Here is a 22,945-nt window from a genome sequence, read left to right as displayed (position 1 = left end):
ATCATACAAACAACAATGGGATCCTCAAAGCCTGAGTTAGATGCCTAGGCTCCCTATACAATGAATGAGGAGAGATAAGCACCTAAGAATGGGATCCATGGAAGCCAGCATGCTCGATGGGGAGCTGCCTACGCCAAAGGGAGATGCCAAAGAGAGGGGTGTATGATAAACACCACTTCTCTCATGCAGTTCAGTGCCCAAGTCTAGGCTGTAGGGAGGTTCCAATCTGTGCTTGCAATCCACAGCTGGAAGTCCCTCTCCTGGAGTCAGGCAGTTTAGGTGCCAAAGCTGTTTCTTGTGAGACTGAATTAGGTGTTGGCCTTGGGTCCACACAAAACAAGGAGGAGGTACTGATGTTACCTAGGCTGTGACTTTTAGCACAGTAGTTAGACACTCACCCAAAAAGTGGGAGCCCCAAGTTCAATTCCCCCCTCTGCCTGATGGGGGGAAAGGATTTGAACAGATGTGTCCCATCTCGGAGGAGAGTGCTCCACTGGACCCTGGGATAGTCTGATGCAGATCTCCTTCAGTCTCTCCTGCTAAAGATGTTCCTTCTCACAAAAGGCCTGATTATAATGAGGATGTGTTACAGGGGGCCTGGTCACAGTATCAGTGAGTGGTACCAAGCTCCGTACAACTGATTGTGCTTGGCATTTGAAATAAGAAGTGGCACAACAATAGCAAAGGACAGAGGAGAAGTGAAGATGCAATGAGTAGGCAATGTATTGCTGAACAGGAGATAGGAGTTTGATTAGGGACCCTCTGAAACAGGTCTGAATAATCTATTGGTGCAATGGGGCTGCAATGATTTACGCACAGAGAAGTCTGTCAGAGTTTCAGAGTTAACTTCACCTTTGACCACTTAAACATCCACTTAAAGTCTCAAGCTTCTTAGCTGTCACTTCCTTTGGCAGAGACCCATGTCTCTCCTTCCACACCAGGGGTTAATCTTGCAGTCCCTCTGCACCTCATTGTGATTTCCCCAGCATATCTGACCAGGGTCCAGCATCTGTAGTTTTCTCTTTCTCAAGGGCAGGGAGACCTACAACAGTGTATCTCGGTTACCAACTTCACAAAGCAAAGTATGTTTTTTCTTGGGGAAAAGCATCACAGAGAAAACACAATAAAACAATCAAAGGTTCCACACCCATACTAAGTGTACCAGAAATCATCTGTCAGTCCTATGGGGCTGTGGTAGGCCAAAGTCCTTCCAATGCTTCAGCAAATTTGGGGCCCTCTTAGGTCCAAAGGTCCTGTCCATTTGCTGAATCAAAAGGAAAACACTGAGTCTGTTTAAACTCAGCCTTTCTATTCCAATTTTTTTCTGTGTCTCTTGCCTCTCCTGGGGGATTGCCCTAAACCAGTATATGCAAACCAACCCAGTGGATGGTGTGTCTCTGGAGCAGTTTACAATTTCAGGGACTGGAATAATCCCCCTTGCTGTTTTTAGTTCCTGAAGGAGCTGTGGTAACCCAATCCCTGGCCCACAATGATATATAAAACATTCATAAACTTAATATAATATTGTCCCCAAAGAAACTTCACCTGGCTGCAATAGCTATCACAAAGTCTCAGCCATAAAAATTTTTAAAAGGAGCAAAAAGTTTAGCATTCTCACACCAATATATAGGTAATAAATAGAGATAACAACAAAACAAAACAGATCTTGGAGTTGGCACTTTAGGCATATTTTCTACTACCAGTCCATGGACAATCACTGAAGCCCAAATAATTTGACTGTGTCCTTTTAAGTGAGTGTCTAAAACTTCAAGGAGTCGGCACTACCTAAGGCCCTGGATTCTGCAAGGGGATAGATGACCTCAAACTCTCTATATAGGGAAGTAATAGCTCTACTTTTTTTTTCCCCCATTTCAGCTTCTGATGATTTGCAATAAACCAGCCGCAATAAGACTTTCAACTTTACGTCATTTTCAAAGATAAAAACTTCAACCCCCTTTTTAAGGCCCTTGTTTAAGTTTCTGCTTTGTCATTGCAGTGATGCATCCCATCTGGTTATATTGCATTGCATGAATGTATATAACATACAGTGGAGCTAACATTCAAGATGGGACACATCATAGTTTGTTCCCAAATCACTCTGCCAAGGGCCTTAACCTTTCAGTCCACATTTACAAACAAACAAACTTTTTTTTTTTTTTTTAAAGTTGTAATGTGGAGACAATCCCAGCCAAAGCCTGTGGAAAACAGTGTTTAGAAGAAAAGATCTGGTTGTTGAAAAGCAGTGCAAACATTTAAGACCAAATTTTCAGAACTGGTCACCAAGTTGTATGCACAAAACATGTATTTTGCAGTTTCTTAGTGGTTCATTCACAAGTACGTATGCAATTGCCAGGTTTGCATGTACAACTTAGGGCACAAAAACAAAAAACCAAACCTCAATGACTTAAGCACACAAGTTTACAAATCTATGGTCTACAGCCCACCATTAGCCTGTGTCTATCAGGCAATCTCTAAGTAACCAAAATTGCAAGACTGGCTTTTGAATTTCTAATCTGGAAAGTTCCTAAAATATTTTCTTGTGGCATTTATACTCCGATGGAAACGGAATCTTTCATAGCTTTCATTCTTTCTACATACACAATAAGCTTCCAGCTATGCTAGTAATCTAACAGAATCATTTTTTTTTCTGTGAGTGTGAGCTGAAAACTAATCTAGGAACACTGCACCAGTTACACTTAACAATAAGGGCACTTTCCTGCACTGCTCACTGTATGTGCATTCACTGTTGGCATATACCACAGGAACTTTTGTTTGAAATGTTTCCATGATTTTTCCACATTGTCCCCAAACCTCAATTCAGGTGATGGTTTCAGGCTGTCCATCCTTGCTGGTTGTGTACATGCTGTTCAGCTGGTATTTATCAACTAAATTATTTTTATTTAAACGTTACATAAAACAGCAATGTGAGTCTTCTGCAAGCTTTAGCCAGCCACAATCTGTTCTGCCCCCTGCAGTCAAGGATTCTCTGTCTTCCAAAATGGAGAATGACCTTTGGTCTCTGCAGCCACACCTATAACCATACCTAGTAACTAGAGCTGGTCAGAGAATTAAGATATTAAAAAAAAAATCTGAATTGGAACAAAAAGTTGAAATTTCCTGTGAAATAAAAATTTGGACAAACTTTGATTCAGAACTATCAAATAATGTGTCATTTCAATAAGGCAGAAGCATGTTATTTGGCAAGTTAAAATGCTGTATTATGCTTTTTAATGTAATAGTACATATAATATAAAAGTTAAAATGAAACAAGCCAGAAAGAAAGTTGACACACATAATTTTTATCTTATAAAAATAAAGAGGGATCAACATAGAAATGAAATGTTTTGACATCACTGAAATGAGAAAGTCAAAATGGTGAATGTAGACTTTTTCCCATGGAAAATTTAATTAAAATCATCTCATTCCCACAAAATGTTTTGATTTTGACAAAATTGTATTTTCTACAGAAAACCATCCATCAAAATGTTGCAACGAGCTCTACTAACAAGGACAACTACTCCACATAGATGTGGAGCAAGTAGCTGTATGGGAAAAAGGTGGCCAGACTCTGGCAGAGGCTCATTTGACACGAGACAAATGTTGGTTCCTTATTCGAAGGTATTTTTTTCCTAATTTCTTTGCTGTAAGATTAAAGTTTTAGAAATGTCACCAAAATAAATTTGACTGAATTTTATAGCAATATGTATTTATATTCTTAAGAACTGAGTTTTCTGCATTGGAGGAGAGACCTCAATCCCACCTGGTGTAATTGTCTCTTAATTTGAATATATCACTAAGATTTGAAGATGTATAAATGACAAAATATTTCTCAGGTTACCTCATGTGACATGAGCTTGTAATTGTTACATTATTCTGAAGTAACTGGCACATTCTGCTCCCTGACTCAAAGCTTTATTTCTGTACAATATGCAGCCACATGTCGCACTCCACCCCACTTTCATTTTGCAGATGCTCCTTGAATAAGGAACTGTGTTTTGAATGGTTCTAAGTGACATAATTCTTTTCGGGTCATCCCAAGTGCCATGTCCCTGTGACATTCCAACTTCAGCCTCATCTGATAGACATTATCTGATCTATTGCTTCTAGTAATCAATATTTAATGTTTCAGTGGAAAGTGCACTCCTGCCCATAATATACACTAATGTACCTTCCCAATCTTGCAATCTGGTACATGGAGAGGGAAATTCCTTCTGTCTCATCTATGCAATATGAAGCACAAGATTGAATTTACTCTTATCTTAGCAACTGATGTAATTACAGATGCTATTATTGGTCCTAGTGAGAACCTTTTTCCCCCCTCTCTGGAAATTCCCTTCTAAATTGCCCTTTAAAATTAAATCCAATTGGACTGATAGTAAAGGCAAGCTCCACAGCCACTGTTAGTAGGAAGTACTTAATTAGCACCACTCATGGTGCTTAGTGACTGGTTAACTAAAAACAGCAGTAACGGGAAGCTACTGTTCTGTCATTTTAAAAGAAAAGCCTTTTGAGTGTCTGGAAATGTTGAGCTGTAGCTCACGAAAGCTTATGCTCAAATAAATTTGTTAGTCTCTAAGGTGCCACAAGTACTCCTGTTCTTTTTGGAAACGTTAAGTTTGCTTCAGTTTTACCAGTGTATATGTCTTAAAGGTGAGGTACCCGGAACCCCCGGGTAATACTCGAGTGGCTAGCCTGCACTGAAGCCCATGCTGCCACAGCTTCACTGCTATCAATACCTGAGCTAGCTAGATTGAAGCTAGCTAGGGTATGTCTACACAAGCTGCAATCACACCTTATGATTGATGAATTCACTTCATTTTCGTGGCGGTCTGCTGGATTCTCTCCAATTTGTCTACATCTTTCCTAAAGTGCGGCACCCAGAAAAGCTGAGGCCTCACTAGTGCCGAGTAAAGGGGACAATTACCTCCCATGTCTTACATTCAACACTGCAGTTAATACAGCCCAGAATATTAGCTTTTTTCTCAATTGCATCACAATGTGGACTCAATTTGTGATCCACCATCACCCCAGGTCCTTTTCATAATACTGCCATCTAACCAATTATTCCCCAATTTGGTTTTTCGTTCCTAAGTGAAGTACTTTTACTTGTCTTTATTCAGTTTCATCTTGCTGAATTCAGACCAATTCTCCAATTTGTCAAGGTCCTTTTGAATTCTATTCCTGTCCTCCAAAGTGCTTGTAACCCCTCCCAGCTTAGGGTCATCTGCAGATTTTACAAGCATACTCTTAGCTCTGCACTCCATTAACCAAGTCATTAATGAAAATATTTAAATAGTACAGACCCAGGACAGACTACCTCAGGACCTCACTAAATATGCCCTCCAAGTTTGACAGTGAACCATTGATAACTACTCTGAGAATGGTCCTTCAACCAGGTGTGAACCCACCTTATAGTAAATTCAGATAGACTGTATTTCCCTAGTTTGCTTATGAGACTGTCAGTGGGACTGTCAAAATCCCAACCAAAATCAACATATATCATGACTACTGCGTCCTCCAGCCACTAGGCCAGTAACTCTATCAAAAATAGTTGTACACTTTTGTAGATAGTTTTTAGTGGTTGGTTACTGCTAGTAGGGGTTTGAAGGCTCTCTCCCTGATATCCCCATGGTTTGCTTAGTGTTCCCAAGACCCCCTGTTTCAAGTCCTGCATGGGCTGCTGTGCCCTCAGGACTTCCCGGTTAGTGACTTCCACAGCACTAGTTTATATTTCTCTGGGGAGCCCCCATGCCTTCCAAGTGCAATATCCATCATTCCTTTTTTCTTTGAACCCTGCAACCTCAAGAATCCCAGCTCAGAAGATTCCTTTCTACACAACCTAAATCGGCACTGTTGGCTCTGCCATGAGGCAGCAGCCCCTCTCTCTCTGCCTATCTTCAAGGACTGGGTATGCTGTCCTTAACAACTTAGCTCTCTATTCTGACCCAGAGTTGTTGATATTCTTGGAGCTGGTAACCACCACAGAGGTACTCACATTGTCTGTCTGCCATTTGCTAGTACCATCGACCAGCTGAGGCAGTACAAGCAGTGGGTACCAGCTGCTCAGCCTGAGAACGCATCCTCCTCTGGCAATTTTGAGACCGAGACAGATAGTGGTGTCACATTTTGGGGTGCCACTGAGATTAGTGAGAGGTTGTCTGGACACTTCCAGCCAGCATGCAAGCATGCATTGAGTGTCTGTATGTTAAGCAGCCCTGGTTCAGCAACTCTGGCTCCAGCAGTCTGCCAGTTATGCTACAGCTGCACTCTGGTTTCCACCAGCCTTGGTTACTACTAGGCAAGTGACTCCAATACACCCCCAGCTCCAAATTTCCCCCAAACCATCTGCCCTGAAATGTCAAGCCTTTTCCTGGACCACTCAGAGAAATAATAATGTTTGCTTGCTCCTTTAAAGAATCAATACCCAGCAGCTCGCCACATTAACTGGAATTAACCCAATTCAAACAGCACTAGGTTGGTTTAGATTAAAATAAAACAAGTTTATTAAGAACAGGACATAAGTTAAGTGAAGCTGAGTAAAAGAAATAAAGGTAAAGATGGTTACAGGAAAATAAAAGTGAAAACGCACATCTAAAATTCTAAACACTTAATCTAGCAAGATGCAGTCTTTGTTTAAGATGGTTTCTTTCACCAATTATTCTTTGTCCAGCATTACTGACTGTCTCTGTCAGGACCTTCTATGCAAGTACGAGGTGCTGGTTTCCCTTATTTTAAAGGCGTCTCTCTGTCCTTTATATTTCCATAGAATTGTCTTTGTTGTCAGAGTCAGGAAGGCCTCCTCGAAATTCAGTCTCCTATGTCTCTCTGGGGTGCAGGAGCCATGTTAATTCTCCATCTCTCAAATTCAAGACAAAAACCCCCCATGATACCTTTGTTTATGGCTAATACGTATATTGAGGTAAACCCACATTTCTTTGTCTAGGACAGACATGTTTATCACCTTCATCAAAGCTAGGCAGTCTTTGCCTTAAACTTGTTCTAGCAACATCATACAGAGGGAATTCATAACTTCACCTATAAGGTTAACACATGCATTTTACAATGGTATTAATTATCAGTGTGCTATTAGTTTTCAAATATCTTACAAGACATATTTTGTATAAACATCATCGTAGTAGTGTGTGAGGTGTGAATACAGGTCAGAAGCGTCTCCACCAACTGTACAAGATTATGCAAGATTAGTCCTGAAAGAGGTTACAGAGTCTCTTGGGTACCCTCCTACTGCCATAGGATGCCCTACCTGGCTCAGGACCAGCGGTACTCTTCCTCATGGGTACCGCCTCCTTACCCATATGATCCCACATACTGGCCCTATTGGGGATCCTGGGATCTGTATCTGAGACCTCCGGATTACAGAGAATCAGAGCAGGAGTTCAGATAGAAGTCACCCCACAGGGAACAACCTCAGACCACTCAGGAGCACTATTAGGAGAAAGAGCACCCTGAACAATGGACCGACTTGCCCCAGCAGTGTTTTCATCTTCATCTCCTGATGAAGCAGTCACACCTGATGGCTATAAGCAATTCCAAGACCTCCCGAGGATATTTGTGAATGCATTCCAGAATCCTCTGTAGGAAGTTCAGGATATCACTCACAACCTGCTAGATATCCTCCACAGTGCAGGCCCTAGCAAGGTGGCACTTTCAGTCAATAAGGACATATTAGAGCCAGCCAACATGGTCTGGCATATCACAGGCAATTGCAACCCCACTATGAAAGGAACGGAGAAAAATACTTGTACAATTTAAGGGAAGTGGAATACTTCTTTTCATACCCCACCACAAACTCTATTGGCACAAGCCATAACTGAACATAAACTGCATCAACCAAGGTCTACTCCCTGCAACAAGGATACCAAATGATTAGACCTCTTCTGAAAAAAGAGTTTCATCGTGACTAGCCTACAGTTCCACATTGTGAGTTATCAGACTTTGATACCTAAATATGATTTTGTTAATTATAATAAGTTTTCTGAGTTCACCAACACACTACCCTAAGAGCTTAGACACCATTCCGGGCCATCGCTGATGGTAAGATAAGCTTGGAGGAGGGTCAATCTAACTCAGTAGATGCAGTGGACTGGCTTCTCATTCCATATTGATTTCTCTTGTCATTAAACAAGCTTGAGGGCCCAAATCCTTTGGTTTCCAAAGGAAATACAAGCCACTGTGGATGATGTTCCCTTAGAGGACAACCCCTTCGGTGGCAGAAGGGATGAGTCATTGCAAACCCATAAGGACTCTCACACAACCATCTGTTCCTCAATATAAACTCTCCAGCAACTACTCCCAACTACCACTATATAAGCAATGTCCTGCTGCTTAGCCCTTTAAACACCAAAAGGCCTCCGGACCACCTAGGAAGAGCCAGAGAGTAGCATAGCAGACAGAACATCCCTCTGTCATTTAATCCCCAGCCCCAGCTTCCCACCAAGAAATCATTTTGATAGAACCCCCAAGAGCCACAAACCAGCCCTCCTATCACCTGACACCCACACTCCTTTCAGTAGCCACTTGGCCTGTTTCTTTCTGGTGTGGCATGATATCACTTCAGACAGTGGGTCCTACAGAGCCATTACCAGCAGCTATACAATAGAATTTGTCAATCCCTTCAACAAAGCCCCCGTCCGTGTCCCTCTTCATGGACCCATCTCATAAGAGGACACTCGGAAAAGCAGTAGAATCCCTACTGCAGATAGGAGCTTTAGGGTTCCTCCACAGCACAGCGGAAAGGGTTTTTTTCCAAAATATTTCTTCATTCCCCAAAAGAACGGAGGGTGGAGACCCCTTCTGGAACTCAGACAAATGAATATTGTCATCTGCTGTTCAAGATTCAGAATTATCATCTGGTCTCTATAATCCCCTCTCTGAACAAAGGTTCGCAGCTCTTGATTTAAAGAACACCTATTTTCACATGGAGAAAGCATTGGTAATCCTAGTGGCATCCTGATGGCCGAGTCAGTTTTGGATCACCAGCATCCTCCAGATGGGTTCATGGCCGTGCATGTGCTTTGAGCTATTTCCAAACCTGTTGACTCAAGACAAGAGCAAGACCACCCCAAACATAAATCCATCTAACAGGCAGGTATGTGAATGGATAATTAGAGAGGTTACACTCAGAGGTGGTACAGTCCATCCTTAATAATAGCAGGAAAGTATCTATGAGAAAATGTTATGCTGCAAAATGGAAGAGATTTTCAATCTGGTGCCAATATTGTTGGATACTTCCAGAGGACTCAGAGATCTCTATCCTATAACTTTGAGGTTTTCAGAAGGCCTTGACAGAACCTTTCCTCTGGTACTGAAACCTCTCCTGGTACCTTCACCTCAGTCTCATATTGTCAACACTCCATGGCTCTGTCCATCTGACTGCAATCACATTCACCATAAGGGTCTGCTTTGGCTCTCACTGTGGACCCTCCCCACATGGATTCCATTATGATAAGGTCTCTTTGAAGTTACACCCTAAATTCATTCTAAAGGTTCCATCTGAATTCCATTTAAATCAGGCCATACACCTATCTGTTTTCTACCCAAAACCACTGGAGAAGACAGGAAACTCTATCCTCTGGATGTTCATCCAGCAAAGGCATTCAACCTATAGAGGACAAAATTCTTGAGGGATTCTCCTAGACTATTCATCTCCTTTGCTGAATGTATGAAAGGGGAAGCTATTTCCTGACAGAGATTTTCTGAATGGATCTCTGGTTGCATCCTTCTTTGCTACGAGTTGATGATGAAACCTCCTCCTCAGGCTGTCAGAACCCACTTGGCCAAAGCCCAGGTTACCACAGTGACTTTTTTTCAGGGTGTTCCCCTCCTGGAGATCAATAGAATGTAGTCATTACCCCTTGTTCAAGCTTTTTCTGCAGCTGCAGCCTTCTGCACAGAAGTCTTGCAGTCTGTGGTCCAGCAGGACTCCTTGCACCCTCCTCCTTAATGGGTACTGCTTGTGAGTCACCTTGACTGGACCATCACTTGAAGAAGAAATTCTGGTTACTTACCTTGTACAGTGTGGTGGGTTTTGTACCTTGTCAACCCCTTTGATTCTGGGCGGGGGAAGGGGAGTTAACCCCGCCTCCCGGCTTCTACACCGGTTCTACCACCTCCCCGGTAGTCAGGGCTGTATGGCCCAATGGCCAGAGTTCCTCTAAATCTTCTTCCCTGGGTGGGATATCGCAGCCTAGCAGACAGAGTCCCTATAGTGCACTCCTAAAGCAGCGTGGCCCAATAGCCAGAGTCTCCCGAAACTCTCTTCCCCGGTGGGATAGCATGGCCTAGCTGTTATACCAATAAAATAAAAACCAGCAGGATCTTATTAAAGGGGGAAAAAGGAAAAAGGCCACATTTATTGTGACTACAGAAAGAATCATAGTAAGCAGTTAGTTATAGCTATAACATTCCATTCAATCTCATTTATTCACACACACACACACACCCACACACACACAGGTTCTGCAAGGTTGTTATAGTTACCAGCCTTAGAGTTGCTCATGCCAAGCCCCTGGCCAGGTGATCTGGACATGAGGAGGGAGCAGGGCCTTGTCAGATGCACATCTGATGATCCTGAAAGTTGGTTTGCAGAATCAGACCCCAAAGTTCTCACTTTCTAAAGCCCATTTTTATAGGAATAAATTCCTATGCCACTCTGTGGGAATTGCTTCATCATGCTGTTGCTGAATCAATCAGCAGATGGCACATTCCTGACGGCTCCGTGCTGCCAGATGTTATCTTGTTCTTTGGTTCTCCCATCCTTGAGGCTGTTGGGTGGATTCCAGTCTGCCCTCTGGGGATCCTCTGGTTATTTCCACTTGACGCCTTTTTCAGCTGATGGACACTGGATTCTTAGGCTGGCACGTCCCTGATCATTCAGTTATTATCCACACCAAGCATCCATCCACATACATGCTCTATCTCTATTTTAATCACAATTGTTAACAAAGCGAGATGAATACAACAAAAGGGCGGGGAGTCTCTGGGTGCTGTTTCTGTTGTTACAGAAAGAAAAGGAGTACTTGTGGCACCTTAGAGACTAACAAATTTATTAGAGCATAAGCTTTCGTGAGCTACAGCTCACTTCATCGGATGCATTTGGTGGAAAAAACAGAGGAGAGATTTATATACACACACACAGAGAACATGAAACAATGGGTTTATCATACACACTGTAAGGAGAGTGATCACTTAAGATAAGCCATCACCAACAGCAGGGGGGGGAAGGAGGAAAACCTTTCATGGTGACAAGCAGGTAGGCTAATTCCATCTACTTGCGCTACATTGATGACATCTTCATCATCTGGACCCATGGAAAAGAAGCTCTTGAGGAATTCCACCATGATTTCAACAATTTCCATCCCACCATCAACCTCAGCCTGGACCAGTCCACACAAGAGATCCACTTCCTGGACACTACGGTGCTAATAAGCGATGGTCACATAAACACCACCCTGTATCGGAAACCAACTGTCCGCTATTCCTACCTACATGCCTCTAGCTTTCATCCAGATCATACCACTCGATCCATTGTCTACAGCCAAGCGCTACGATATAACCGCATTTGCTCCAACCCCTCAGACAGAGACAAACACCTACAAGATCTCTATCATGCATTCCTACAACTACAATACCCACCTGCTGAAGTGAAGAAACAGATTGACAGAGCCAGAAGAGTACCCAGAAGTCACCTACTACAGGACAGGCCCAACAAAGAAAACAACAGAACGCCACTAGCCATCACCTTCAGCCCCCAACTAAAACCTCTCCAACGCATCATCAAGGATCTACACCTATCCTGAAGGACGAGCCATCGCTCTCTCAGATCTTGGGAGATAGACCAGTCCTTGCTTACAGACAGCCCCCCAATCTGAAGCAAATACTCACCAGCAACCACACACCACACAACAGAACCACTAACCCAGGAACCTATCCTTGCAACAAAGCCCGTTGCCAACTCTGTCCACATATCTATTCAGGGGACACCATCATAGGGCCTAATCACATCAGCCACACTATCAGAGGCTCGTTCACCTGCGCATCTACCAATGTGATATATGCCATCATGTGCCAGCAATGCCCCTCTGCCATGTACATTGGCCAAACTGGACAGTCTCTACGTAAAAGAATGAATGGACACAAATCAGACGTCAAGAATTATAACATTCAAAAACCAGTTGGAGAACACTTCAATCTCTCTGGTCACTCGATCACAGACCTAAGAGTGGCTATACTTCAACAAAAAAGCTTCAAAAACAGACTCCAACGAGAGACTGCTGAATTGGAATTAATTTGCAAACTGGATACAATTAACTTAGGCTTGAATAGAGACTGGGAATGGATGAGTCATTACACAAAGTAAAACTATTTCCCCATGGTATTTCTCCCTCCCACCCCACCGTTCCTCTGATATTCTTGTTAACTGCTGGAATTAGCCTACCTGCTTGTCACCATGAAAGGTTTTCCTCCTTCCCCCCCCTGCTGTTGGTGATGGCTTATCTTAAGTGATCACTCTCCTTACAGTGTGTATGATAAACCCATTGTTTCATGTTCTCTGTGTGTGTGTATATAAATCTCTCCTCTGTTTTTTCCACCAAATGCATCCGATGAAGTGAGCTGTAGCTCACGAAAGCTTATGCTCTAATAAATTTGTTAGTCTCTAAGGTGCCACAAGTACTCCTTTTCTTTTTGCAAATACAGACTAACACGGCTGCTACTCTGAAACCTGTTGTTACAGAGTATTGCTTCGAGTCTCTGTCTGTGTGAGTAGTTGTTGTTACAAAGAATTGCTTTGAGAATAGACTCTATCTTAGAATGTACTAACACAATTAGCAGCTTGCAAATTTCACACAGAGAGGGAGAGAAATGGTACCAAAAACCAAGAGACCTCTTAATTAGTAATATCCTGGAATTTAAACTATGGGGAATCAAACTCATTTGTGATTTTAATACAGAATTTCTTTAGTATGATCCAACATAGCAGCTGGAGTCTCGATAGTGCGTTCCTAAAGCGGTCTGACCCGAGGGCCAGAGTCCCTCTAAGCCCTTTCCCCTCATAGGATAGTGAAGCCCAGCAGCCAGAGTTCATCTATCTCCTTTGAGGTAAAAGAGGGGTCGGTGAACTATGTCATCACAAAAAAGGATGGGGGGGGTTAGAGACCCCTGGTAGGGGAGCCTGGGCCCACCCACCTTCACTGGGCTCCAACCCAGGGCCCTGTCATTGATGGTGTGATCCTCCCCGGGTCAGCGGGGAATCCTACTGCAACACGCTTCCCTCAGAGTGGTGGGAAATGCCACGCCCTTCCCTGGGTCACTTCCTACCAGTTCTCCAAATGTAGCAGTCCCTGTGGCATCAGGGTCTTCAGGTTCCTCAGCCCCTGGCACTCCCAGGGGTTCCCACAGCTGCCAGTCTCTAGTCCCACTTCCTGTCCCCTTGGCTCCCTCCTGTACAAGTCGCCACTGCTCCTGGACTAGAGCCTCCTTTGGACGTCCTCCTTCCTCAGCCACCAGCCCTGACTGAGCAGCTCTGCAGGTTTTTATACATGACTCCCTGTTGGAGCATGCCCAGCAGAGCCTCAGGGGTGTGGCTTCCTCTGCCAGCAGGGAAGGGTTAACCCTCTCAGTCCCAGTGTGGGGCCAGTCCGCCCCATCACATACAGTAACAAGTTCTTCAAGATATGTGATCTCTATGTGTATTCCACTACCCACCCTCCTCCCCCTCTGCTTTTGTAGACTTTACTAAGGTGATTAGTGGAAGAAAAGGAACTAGAAAGGTGGTTGCTCCACCCTGCCCCTTGAGATTGCATTATTGTAAGTAGTATAAATGATTTAAACCCTTAACCTGCAAAAATGTATACATGTGCTTAAATTGAAGCATATGAATAATCCCACTGAACTCAAATTAAGCAAGTACATAGATCTTTGCAGGACTGGGATCTTTCTAATGGAAACTGAAGCCCTGCTTCTCCATTGTTTAAACTGAAGTTTACTTTTACTTTTAGAGAAACCTGATAAATTAAGCAATATAAAGTGATAAGAAAATAAAATGTCTTCCAGGACTGATCATTTCTCTCACTTTATCCATCAAAATAATTTTCTAAAATGATTTTTGTAAGATATTGAAAGAACAGCTGCTCATACTTTCATAGAGGCCAAGGCCAGAAGGGACCATTATGATCATGTTGTCTGATCTTCTGCATAACACAGGCCATAGAACTTCCCCCCCAGATAATTCCCAGAGCATATCTTTTAGAAAAGCAGCCAATCTTAATTTACAATTTGTCAGTCCCCCATGACCTTTAGTAAATTGTTCCACATCCTCCTGGGATATTAGTGGACTGGAAAGAATGTTGTCATCCTACCCATCATGTGATGAGATTACATCATCTTTTATTTTCCCAAATACAGAACAGAAATAGTTATTGAACACTTCTGTTTTTTCTGCATTATTATTGGTAATTCTACCATTTCCATCTGGTAATGGACCAATACCATTGTCAGAATTCCTTTTGTACCTAATATACTTAAAAATCCTCGTATTGTCATTAACTCTGCTGGCCATAGATTTCGCCTTGTGTCCCTTTACTTCCCTTATCAATTTTCTACTATTCCTAGCTTCTGATTTATATCCATTACTATCAACTTCCCCTTTCTTTAATTTGTTACATATTATTTTAAAAATTTGTATAGCTGAATTCACTTCCCCTTTAAACCAGCTTGTTTTTTTTAACCAATATGGCCTTCCTCCTCAATTTTAGGGATTGTGGCTTTTTAATCATCAAGTTAAAGGTTCTGAAATAATTTCCAATTCACATTTTTCTGATTAAAATCATCTTGCTGATTTGACTCAGAATTGTTTTTAGCTTTGTGAAACTGGCCTTTTTAAAGCACTGAGTGTATATATTTCTGGTTTGGACTTTATTTTGTTTGTACATTATAGCATGTTTCTTAATAGGTTTTTATAGCACAGCATTTTTTTCCTGAGATTTAAGGTCTTTAATTTAAGTTCTAGGGCTCAATCCTCAATTGCACTAAATTTACACCCAATACAGCTGAGGAGAGCTCTAAGCCACCTTTATACTTCCCTGATCATTGGCTAACCAGGGACCCGAGGGCTGCCCTAAATTGCACTGATGGCAGCAGTCCCACTGTGCCTGCTGAGGATCAAGCAGAGAGCTGCATGAGCCATTCTGAATCTCCCTACCACCAACATGGCATCTCTCTACATTTCCCCTCCTCCTCCTCCTCATGTCCTACTTGGAGGAGATGAAAAGCCTGTGGCACAGAGCCAGATATGCCAACTCTATGCCACCTGGGCATTTCCCTCTGGTTGGGGAATCCTTGGGCTGTCCTTTTAGGGCAGCTTTGTATGAGCATGGCAAAACATCTGGTTCAGGGGCTAAGAATTGAGCCTATAATATTTAGGTATCCTGATCCAACCCTCCATTTTTCATGTTCAATATTTTGGTTTGAAAGGCAATATATTAAGTGTTTTCATCTTCAATGCTATTTTGAGCTGTGAGTCACATATTTGCTTAATGACAGGTTTCAGAGTAGCAGCCGTGTTAGTCTGTATTCGCAAAAAGAAAAGGAGTACTTGTGGCACCTTAGAGACTAACAAATTTATTAGAGCATAAGCTTTCGTGAGCTACAGCTCACTTCATCGGATGCATTTGGTGGAAAAAACAGAGGATCTCCTCTGTTTTTTCCACCAAATGCATCCGATGAAGTGAGCTGTAGCTCACGAAAGCTTATGCTCTAATAAATTTGTTAGTCTCTAAGGTGCCACAAGTACTCCTTATATTTGCTTAAGTACAGGTTATCAGTGACTGGTAAAGTGCATGACTTTAATAATAAAGATGCTGCATAGAAAGTAAAGCTGAACAGCCAGTTATTTTTAATTTCTGCACAGTACAGGAATAGATAATGTGGTTTTGTTTCATATCCACATCAGCATAAAGTTAGTTTGACTCTATAATCATAAAACTTGCACTAAAATAAAAGCAGGACTTCCTGCATTAGTTTTTATTAAGTTGTCAATACAGTTTGTTCTGTCTATTGCTATGATTTGCCTTTGTATTCACCAAAGAACATTGTGTTCTTGTGCCTAACCACAGAAAATAAAATGCTTAGAGAGCTTACAGAGCTGCTTGAGGTAAATAAAGGTTGACAACCCTGACCGATTTAGTATGATCACACACTGTAGGTGAACTAGAAATCTTCTCCACAGGGTTTCACTGGGGATTACACCCTCCCATGGATAATTTAATAGTCTCATAATCCTTAACCTATGGCTTGCCTCTGATTTTATCTCATCCAAACTTATTTAGCCTTCATGTAATCTGAAATTTAAAGTAGAACAACAAATGTGAGAGATCTCTTACATTTAGCCTCTCTAACACCTTTCAGCCAACTAAACAGAACAGTTAATGAGAGCAATAAGGCAGGGTATGGGAGGATAAAATGTCTCTTCTTTCTGGTGTATTTTTCTTACCTTCACCACATCCTTTTTAAAAAGCAACATGTCTTCACTGTAGTCAAATGGACTAATCAATTATTGTTACAAATTAATAACATATTGGGTTTGCACTCCAATTTCAAATGCCAATCACAATCTGGCAGGTTAAAACTCACCCATTTGCCTTTCATATCTTGAAGACAATTTCTACCCTTTAAAGTATTTTTCTTCTTTTTTAAAAACCAAAAGAGCTATCTTGTGGCTCAAAAAGTGGTTTGTGGTTTCTGGTGCACCTTATCTGTTCACTGAACAAATGGACTCTGCTGCAGAACAATCACAGCCCTGAGCATTTAACTCCCATCTTTAGAGAAGCAAAAAGGTACTCCACATATATGAAAGAGGGCAGAGCCTAGACAGCAATCAGGGCACGTACACTATATTTGAAAGTAATGAGGATACAGACATTTTAAGTGAAGTTGACAGTGGTTTTAACTGGTAGAGCAGTTTCCACTCAGCATTTTTGTAAAGCTATTTTTTCTGACATTTCTCTGCAGGGGGTTTATATGGGAATGGGGTATCAGAAATCCCATTTTTTCACTCTTTCCTTTTTACATATTTCATGGTCCAGGTGACACTCAGGCCATGTCTATACTATATTCAACCATGATTTTGCAGAGTTCAAGCACAAGCCTTCATCATATTATGCTTTTTTCTTTAAGATTTCTAGAACTGGTTAATATTTGGGATTTTTTTACCGAAACTGTTTTGAAAGAAAACAATTTTCATTTCATTTCCTGTTTTCTTTGGTGGGAGGAGGGTGGGAGTGATGGAAAATTAAATTGTGTTTAAAAAAAAAAATCAAATATTCAGTATTTTTCCCCTTCTCACTTCCTACTTTTCCACACTTTTCTAGAGGAAAGATGTAAAAAAGTCAGAGTGCTTTCCATCACTTTTAACCTTTCCTTTCTGCAGTAGACAAAGCAACGTGAAAGTGGGAATTTTGAAATTTTTTACGAATTTCCATTTAAAAAAATAATTTAGAATATTTTTTGGAAAACAAATTTTTGCTTTTGCAAAAACTTTACTTTTTATGAATCCCATATTTTTATTAGAAGGTTTTTTGGTCAACGCTTTTTTTTTTTTTTTTTTTGACCAGCCCTAAATATTTCCCACCATTGGTACCAGGGGAGAGAGCGCATATAGTTTGAAAGTAGTGATAAATCAACGTGGACCTTTTCAGATTAAGAAGCCAAACTAAAGCTTAGATCATCAATTTACAATGTGCCCACAATAAAGTACATAGCTGCACTGCCCCAGCAGCCATCCAGGGAGAGAACGGTGACTTTTGGAGACACTGTTCTCTCCCCAACTCCCCTCTTGATCTGCTATTGGTACCCACACTGCACAGGCTCAGGTGTGCTGACTGGTACGTTGCAGAGAAAGGGTCAGAACCAAGGTTCTGTCTATTCTCCAGTCCTGCAACGGTAGAGGAGGGGGCCGTAGTCATGCCCAGAGGTTGTGACCCATGTTGTGACCCACGGAGCACATAGGCCACATAGAGGAGCAAAGAGGCATGGAGGGCATTTGTTTTAATAGTGTGGAAAAAACATAAGAAAATGATCATGGTTTTCAATTTATTTTCAATAATCCAGGAAGAAAAATGTTTCAGGCAACACAGTTGTGCTAGACAATGGTATGCAGTGTGGATGGCCAGATTTAGTGACAATAATTGTTCACAATAACCATGAGTAGTTTTCAGCCAACAGTTTTACTTCTTTTTGTTTTTAAACAGAAAGATTTGTTCAAGATAGTTCTTGAAAAGAGTTTCAGAACATAGTCAGTGTCTCCAGATTGCCACCCCTCCAGGAGACTCTTTCAGAGAAAGTACGTGCCTTGATTACTGTCTAAGCTCTGCCCTCTTTCATTTATGTGGAGTACCTTTTTGCTTCTCTAAAGATGGGAGTTAAATGCTCAGGGTTGTGATTGCTCTGCAGCAGAGCCCATTTGTTCAGTGAACAGATAAGGTGAACCAGAAACCACAAACCACTTTTTGAGCCAGAAGATAGCTCTTTTGGTTTTTAAAAAAGAAGAAAAATACTTGAAAGGGTAGAAACTGTCTTCAAGAAATGAAAGGCAAATGGGTGACTTTTAACCTGCCAGATTGTGATTGGCATTTGAAATTGGAGTGCAAACCCAATATATTATTAATTTGTAACAATAATTGATTAGTCCATTCCTGCTGCTCAGATCTGGCTCATGTTTGCTGAATACAACTGGTAGAATATACACAGAAATGTTTTCCTTTGATTCTAGCTGGTGTTATATCTCACTGTCCTAGTTTCAAAGGCCTCTTCCTCTTGCTTTCTAAGTAGCATATAATCCATGTCATACAGCAGGGAGCTAATTGAAGTTTTCACTATCAATAGCTATTGTGATGGGGAAGCAAAGGTGGAATAAGGATCAATACATTATAAATCATGATATTTTTCCTAAGGGAAGTTCATTCAATTAGCACCATTTCCCCCCACACAACCAAAGGAAAATTAATTTCCTTTTTTCTGTCTTCTATTCCTGCCTCTTGCAAAACAAAAACAAAACACAACCAACCAGACTTAGGAATGATAACTCTGGTCACAGTTCAAAAGTTTGGACTCACTATACCACTTTCTTGGCAAGAACAATGGATGCTTGTGTAATGGCCCCCAGCAGGGCCGTTACCTAGTTGTTTTGTAGACTCTGGCTATGTCTACACTGGCAATTGAATGACAAAACTTTCGTCTTTCAGAGGTGTTAATACTCCCCTCCCTCCCAAAAGACAAACGTTTTGCCACAACAAGTGACAGTGTGAACAGTGTGTTGTCAGCAGGAGCGCTCTCCTGCTAACAATGCAAACGCTGCTCGTTGGGGGTGGAAGATTTTTGTCAGCAGGAGAACTGACAAACAGCGGCTACACTGCACAACTTTTAGTGGCACGGTTGTGGCGACACAGCCATGTTGCTAGAAGCTGTGTAGTATAGACATAGCCTGAAATTTAGAAAATTCACTTCATCTTTATCATTGGATTTAAATTTTATAATTGGCAGAAGCATAAAAGACAAGCAGTGTTATGAGTTTTCCTATATTCAGTTTTGCACCACTCCATGGTACAAGTGGCTGAAATTTTTTATAATAAACTTTTCACACAGAACTAGATCCACAAAGCAATTTTAGACTCATAGATTTTAAAGCCAGAAGGGACCATCATGTTGTCCGACCTCCTGATCCCTAACCTCTGGCTGGGCTACTGACTTCCTCAAATCATGATTTAAATACTTCAAGTTAAAGAGAATCCAACATTTACACTAGTTTAAACCTGCAAGTGACCCACAGTCCATGCTGCAGAGGAAGAGGAAAAAAAACCCAACAAACAGGATCTCTGACAATCTGACCTAGGGAAAAATTCCTTCCTGATCCCAAATAGGGCAATCAGTTAGACCCTGAGCATGTAGGCAAGACCCACCAACCAGACACTTAGGAATGAATTCTCTGTAATAACTCAGAGCCCTCCCCATCTAGTGTCCCAACACAGGCCGTTGGAGATATTTGCTGCTAGCAGTCGCCCATGTAAGCAATCTCATCATAGTATCCCCTCCTTAATTTTTATCAAGCTCAGTCTTAAAGCCAGTTAGGTTTTTTGCCCCCACTGCTCCCCCTTGGAAGTCTGTTCCAGAACTTCACTCCTCTGATGGTCAGAAACCTTTGTCTAATTTCAAGCCTAAACTTGTTGATGGCCAGTTTATATCCATTTGTTCTTGTGTCTACATTGGTGCTTAACTTAAATAACTCCTCTCCCTCCCTGGTATTTATCCCTCTGAGGTATTTATAAAGAGCAATCATATCTCCCCTCAGCCTTCTTTTGACTAGGGTAAACAAGCCAAGCTCTTTGAGTCTCCTCTCATAAGGTAGGTTTTTCATTCCTCGAATCATCCTAGTAGCCCTTTTCTGCACCTGTTCCAGTTTGAATAATCTTTCTTAAACCTGGGAGACCATAATTGGATACTGTATTCCAGATGAGGTCTCACTAGTGTCCTATATAGTGGTAATAACACTTCCCTGTCTCGACTGGAAATACCTTACTTCATGCATCCTAGGACTGCATTAGCCTTTTTCACAGTTGCATCCCATTGGCAGCTCACAGTCATCCTTTGATCAACCAATACACCCAAGTCTTTCTCCTTCTCTGTCACTTCCAACTGATAAATTCCCAGTTTATAGCAAAACTTCTTGTTGTTAGTCCCTAACTGCATGACCTTGCACTTTGCACTATTAAATTTCATCCCATTTCTATTACTCCAGTTTTCAAGGTCAGCCAGAGCTTGTTGTATGATATTCTGGTCCTCCTCTGTATTGGCAATACCTCCCAACTTTGTGTCATCCACAGATTTTATTAGCACACTCCCACTTTTTATGCCAAGGTCATCAAAAAACATGTTAAATACAATTGGTCCCAAGATTGATCCCTGAGGAACTCCATTAGTAACCTCCCTCCAGCCTGACAGATCACCTTTCAATGTGACCCATTGTAGTCTTCTCTTTAGCTGTTTCCTTATCCACCTCTCAGTTCTAATATTAATCCCCATCTTCTCAAATTGAACTAATAATTTCCCATGTGGAACTGCAGCAAATGTCTTACTGAAATCTAGGCGATTAGTTCTACTGCATTTCCTTTGTCTAAAAAAAAAAAAAAAGTTATTTTCTCAAATAAGGAAATCAGGTTGGTCTGCCATGATCTATCTTTTGTAAAACCATGTTGTGTTTTATCCCAATTATCATTTACTTCTATGTCCTTAACTACTTTCTCTTTCAAAATTTGTTCAGAGACTTTGCATGCAACTGAGCTCAAACTAGTTGGAGATCTATTTTTGTTTATCCTTCCACCTAACTGCCTCTATTCCCAATTGCTCCATAGAACCATTATGCAAAAAATTGTGTGTTAACTTTGCAGAAACATATTAAAAGCAGGTGCTTTAAAAAACATATCCAACTCACAATTTCTGTGTCCTTTCCCACTCCCTTACCCCCAAAAGTAATTAATCTACTTTTAGGACTTGCAGAATCCCATATTTCAAAATATACCTGGTTTTACAACAGGTCTGTTGTCCTTCATTTGAATAATGATCTGAAACATTTTATCAAACATCAAACAAATCAAAACGATACCTAACGATAGCTAAATGCCTGGCTTGTGCAGTCACCCAGCATGTAGTCAACTGCTGACATTAGTATCATTACTAATCAGCACTGAAGCGCGGAGCCTGAAGTTTCATTTAGACAATAACATTTAAAATAAGGGAGCTTTATTTCAGTAACTAATTAGGATGGGTGACTAAGAATAACCAGAACGACCAAGAACAACTAACTGGAATTTGCAGACTCACCATTCTTTGTAAGTGTCTGGACTCAGGTCAGAACTTTGTATCTCCTAAATGATGTATCGAAGCATTGCCAGTGTTTTATTCTGGTCAGTTAACCAGAGCCTTACATGATTAGATTGCAAAAGGGGAGCAACTGTCATTTTCTAAACTTCACTGGATGGGTTTGGTTTTTTGTTTGTTTTTTTTAAAATCATTCAGAAGATTCAATTCCTAACCAGGGATAGGATTTACCTCTCAGTCAGAGCCAGCACTTGGTTTTCTGGCGTTCTCTCTTACAGAGCCCTAGCTACCTTTCTTGTTACAAATCACTGGGTTTCCCACCTCTACCAAGCCAATTCCTGCCTGGCTATGATCCCATGTCCCAAAACTGTGGTGATCCCCTTCTCAACTGTCTGAGAATCTGGGCACTGCCTCCCATGAAATCCAACAGGTAGAACCAAAGTGCACCATAAGTGGGGAGCAGAAGAACTCAGGAAAATTTACTCACCTGAACAGTCTTTACTTACATGAGTAGAGTTTGCAGGATAGGGATTTAGTGCCTGCACAACCTAAGACAAGTCCCAGGATGGGGAATTGAGGATAACGGTTAGAGGAGAAAGAAAAGGAGTACTTGTGGCACCTTAGAGACTAACAAATTTATTAGAGCATAAGCTTTCGTGAGCTACAGCTCACTTCATCGGATGAAGTGAGCTGTAGCTCACGAAAGCTTATGCTCTAATAAATTTGTTAGTCTCTAAGGTGCCACAAGTACTCCTTTTCTTTTTGCGAATACAGACTAACACGGCTGCTACTCTGAAACCGGTTAGAGGAGATTGGGTTTAGTATGTGTGGTGAATGGCCCCTTAACGAATAGAGTCCTCTTCAGCTGCATGGGCCTAACGCTCCCATGGCTGTCAAACATACCTCATTACCAGTGTGTCTTTTATACAAAGCTGAGTACACAGCTGACAGTCAATAATAATAAGATATGTCATTCATTTTCACCTCCATTAGTTCTGTAAACCTATAAACCTAGTGTTACTTCATTATTTGTTACTGTAATTTAGGACATCACTAATGT

General features: G+C 41.5%; 1 long non-coding RNA gene across 1 annotated transcript; it reads right to left on the bottom strand.

The window, feature by feature from the left end:
- Window positions 1–37: 37 nt before the first annotated feature.
- Window positions 38–22,478, bottom strand: LOC122457788. The gene is made up of 3 exons (XR_006277465.1): window positions 22,373–22,478; window positions 3,524–3,641; window positions 38–3,056 (listed from the first exon to the last, which is right to left on the bottom strand). It is a non-coding gene; the product is annotated as an uncharacterized LOC122457788 (long non-coding RNA).
- Window positions 22,479–22,945: the final 467 nt, after the last annotated feature.

This window comes from Dermochelys coriacea, chromosome 1 (assembly GCF_009764565.3).
Source record: "Dermochelys coriacea isolate rDerCor1 chromosome 1, rDerCor1.pri.v4, whole genome shotgun sequence".
Lineage (NCBI taxonomy): Eukaryota > Metazoa > Chordata > Testudines > Dermochelyidae > Dermochelys > Dermochelys coriacea.
The sequence above is the reverse complement of the archived record's forward strand: the minus strand, read 5'-3'. Positions and strand labels throughout refer to the sequence as shown.